Source organism: Rhamphochromis longiceps, linkage group LG2, assembly GCF_057381845.1.
Source record: "Rhamphochromis longiceps isolate RC_006_pf linkage group LG2, R_longiceps_female_GT1.1, whole genome shotgun sequence".
NCBI lineage: Eukaryota > Metazoa > Chordata > Actinopteri > Cichliformes > Cichlidae > Rhamphochromis > Rhamphochromis longiceps.
The window spans coordinates 27,022,942-27,027,075 of NC_140558.1; positions in this window are offsets into that span (position 1 = coordinate 27,022,942).

Genomic DNA, 4,134 nt, shown 5'->3' on the forward strand with positions numbered 1-4,134 from the left:
CAGAGCATGCCGTGAGGAACACCTTCAGGAGGGTGAACACCAGGAAGGCAGCAGGACCAGATGCAATCCCTGGCCGGGTCCTGAGAGCCTGCGCTGACCAGCTAGCACCGGTGTTCACGGAGATCTTCAACCTTTCCCTGGCCCAAGCAATGGTTCCCACGTGCTTCAAACAGTCCATCATTGTCCCTGTTCCAAAGAAACAACAGCCCGCTTGCCACAATGACTACCGTCCAGTAGCACTGACTTCAATTGTAATGAAGTGTTTTGAAAGACTGATGAGAGATCACATCACTTCTTCACTTCCTGCCACCATCGACTCATTTCAGTTTGCTTACCGGACTAATCGTTCCACAGACGATGCCATATGTCACCTGCTCCACACATCCCTGAGTCACCTGGACACTGGCAGAAGGAATTATGTTAGGATGCTGTTCGTGGACTACAGTTCAGCATTCAACACAATAATTCCCTCTAAGCTTTTCACCAAGTTGACGGATCTAGGACTCAGCTCATCACTGTGTCAGTGGATCCTCAACTTCCTCACAGACAGACCCCAATCAGTGAGGGTGGGAAAACAAGTCTCCCCCTCCATCTCACTCAGCACTGGAGTGCCTCAGGGCTGTGTTTTAAGCCCCCTGCTGTACTCACTGTACACTTATGACTGTGTAGCCACATCAGACACCACCTCCATTGTCAAGTTTGCTGACGACACTGTTGTTGTGGGCCTGATCTCCGACAACATTGAGACGGCCTACCTGGAGGAGATTAGGAACCTGGAGACCTGGTGCCAGGAGAATAACCTCCTCCTAAACGTCAGCAAGACTAAGGAGCTGATCGTGGACTTCACTACAAAGCAGGCGAGGAATTACAAGCCCCCCATCATCTGTGGCACGCCAGTGGAGGAAGTGGACAATTTCCGATACCTGGGTGTCCACATCACTCGGGACTTGTCATGGTCCTGTCACATCAACACCCTGGTTAAGAAAGCTCGTCAGCGTCTCTTCTTCCTCAGAAGACTTAGAGACTTCCATCTGCCACTGAAGGTGCTCAAGAACTTTTACTCCTGCACCATCGAGAGCATCCTGACGGGAAACATCTGCACCTGGTTTGGGAACAGCACCAAGCAGGACAGACGAGATATGCAAAGAGTGGTGCGCTCGGCCGAACGCATCATTCAATCAGAGCTCCCTGACCTGCTGTCCGTCTACACCAAGCGGTGCAAGACCAAAGCTAGGAAGATTATGATGGACCTCTCCCATCCCAACAATGGACTCTTCTCACTGTTGAGGTCTGGGAAGCGCTTCCGCTCCCTTAAGGCCAAAACAGAGAGAATGAGGAGGAGCTTCTTCCCCCAGGCTATTTGGGTCCTGAACCAGGTGTAGGTCTGGACTCTCCCACACACATCACATCACTATAAGACTGGACTCTCACACACATCACATCACTATAAGACTGGACTCTCACACACATCACATCACCACACGCACTCTGTTTTTTCTTCATGCACACTTCCTATAATTTATAATCTCTATTTCTGCTATTTGCACATTTTTACTGTAAATTTCTAAGTTAAATCTGTAAATTTTGTAATAACCTGTAAATTGTAAATACTGTAAAATCACTGTCATTTAATGGTCAGGCATTGCATTGCACAGCTACAAGCATTTCACCTCATGTCATACTGTGTATGGTTGTGTGTGTGACAAATAAAATTTGAATTTGAATTTAAATAGATTGATGGATAAATAGGTACGTAGATACAGCATAGACTGATTGCTGATTACTGGACTATGGAGTCCTTAGCCTGAACAAGATTATTTAAAATCACCTGTGCCAATCTGAAAGAGCTGGAGTGAGTTTAGCTATGAAACATGGAATGGATTCAGAAAACCTCAAAACTGTAGGAGTTCAGAATCAGAATCAGAATACTTTATTGATCCCTGGGGGAAATTATTTTTTTGTTACAGTGCTCCATTATAAACCAACATAAACCAACATTAACAAGACAGACAATACGCTAACTAACAATAGTACAATATATATATATTTAAGTCACTCAATAACAAATAGCTGAAAAAGAAACATGTGTAGTTGTAGCAGTAACCAGTGTGTTAAGTGGATGCGTTGTACAGGGAGATGGCCACAGGCAGGAAAGATTTCCTGTGTCGTTCAGTGGTGCTTTTCGGTAATCTCAGTCTCTCACTGAACGTGCTCCTGTGACTGACCAGCATGTCATGGAGTGGGTGGGAGGTGTTATCCAACATTGTCTTTATCTTGGACAGCATCCGCCTCTCCGACACCACCTTGAGGGAGTCCAGCTCCATCCCCACAACATTACAGATTAGTTTATTGAGTCTGTTGGCATCTGCTACCCTCAGCCTGCTCCCCCAGCTCGCACTGGCCACAACAGACTCATAGAAAATCCTGAGCATTTTCTGGCAGATGTTGAAGGACCTCAGTCGCCTCAAAAAATAGAGACGACTCTGGCCCTTCCTGTAAAGTGCTGTGGTGTTTTTAGCCCAGTCCAGTTTATTGTCAATGTGTACTCCAAGGTACTTCTCCAAGGTTGGAGAAGTAAATCCAAGAAAAACAATGACAGCACAATGGCATATCACTCTGTGATGTAAAAAAAAAAAAGAGAGAGAGAGAAAAAGAGAAAACTCTTTTAAAGCAAATAAATATTCCATCACTGAGGCACAAGTCAGCTGTGAAAACAAGGGATGCTGGATTTTTTTTTTTTTAATTCAGTGCAGGGGAGCACTCATCCACAATAACAATACAACAACTTAGGTAAGAGTCATCATCTTTATCACCACATTCTATTGTAAAATCACTGAGTTGACAAAATTTGGCATATCAGAGCATTCAGACTTTGCACACGGATCCCTCCAGGTTGATTTATTTATTTATTTATTTTTGCTTTTTATCCACCAAGGACATGACTTTCAGGTACTGCTCATCTACTGTCGTTTTTTTCAGTTGGAGCGTGCCACTTCTTCTTTTGTCCTCTACCTTTCCAGTTTCCTCAAATTTTCTAAGGTCAACATATGCAAGGTTTTCAGCTAATAGCTGTTTGTGAATGACAAGATATCTGTTAGACTGTATTAACTTTGATGCTCTATGCTTAGATAAGTTACAGGTCAGTGTTGAGTGTCTTAAATAGAAATTATTCATTTGAAAATGGTCAGATAAAAGAATTGGACTGAAAATGAAAAAAAATTGAAAAAGCAGATAATGTGAAAGAAAACCTGAAGAACTTTTGTTTAAAAACACTTTACAAAATTACAAGAATGTCTAGCTCTTTGGGATTTTTCTTCATCATCACCATCATCATCAACTTTATTTATAAAGCACTTTAAAACAACCACAGCTGACACAAAGTGCTGTACATTGGAACTGTAAAATAAAATTACATAAGATATAAATAAAACACAAATAAAAGAAGAGTGAAATCATTAATTAAATAACTACTTCAATTAAAAGAGAAACTAAATCTCACTGAGGTTAAAAGCCAAGGAATAAAAGTGGGTTTTAAGACGTGATTTAAGATATACTTTTGTGTTTGACTCTTTTGTTCCTCCAAGCCACAGGTGTCAAGCTCCAGTCCTCAAGGGCCAGTATCCTTTAACTTTTAGATGTGTCCCTGCTGCAACACACCTGAATAAATTTAGTAGGTCGTTAGCAGTTCAGCCATTTGATTCATGTTACAGCAGCTAATGAATGAATGAACATGGTGCAATAAAAGTACTTTTAAAAGTACATTTTTCCAAACACAAAATGTATTTAAATTTACTTGAGTAGGATTAGTGGTTGCCACCTCAGCATGCAGTCAAGACCTATAGTGTCTTGCTAACGATCTACTAATGTTATTCAGGTGTGTTGGAGCAGGGACACATGTTAAAGATTCAGGATACTGGCCCTCAAGGACTGGAGTTTGACATCTCTGCATCTAAGCAGTTGCACCAATGAGAATGCACCACGTTCCTGCTTGTAGTTCCTTGCGAAGGCTTTGGAAATGATACTTCCAAAACACCATTCTACCAGAACCCTACGGCACACATGAGTCAGGCTGTTACCACCACCGCTCAGCTGTGGGGGGCTACAAGTATGATGTAAACAGAAGATTCTGAGCAA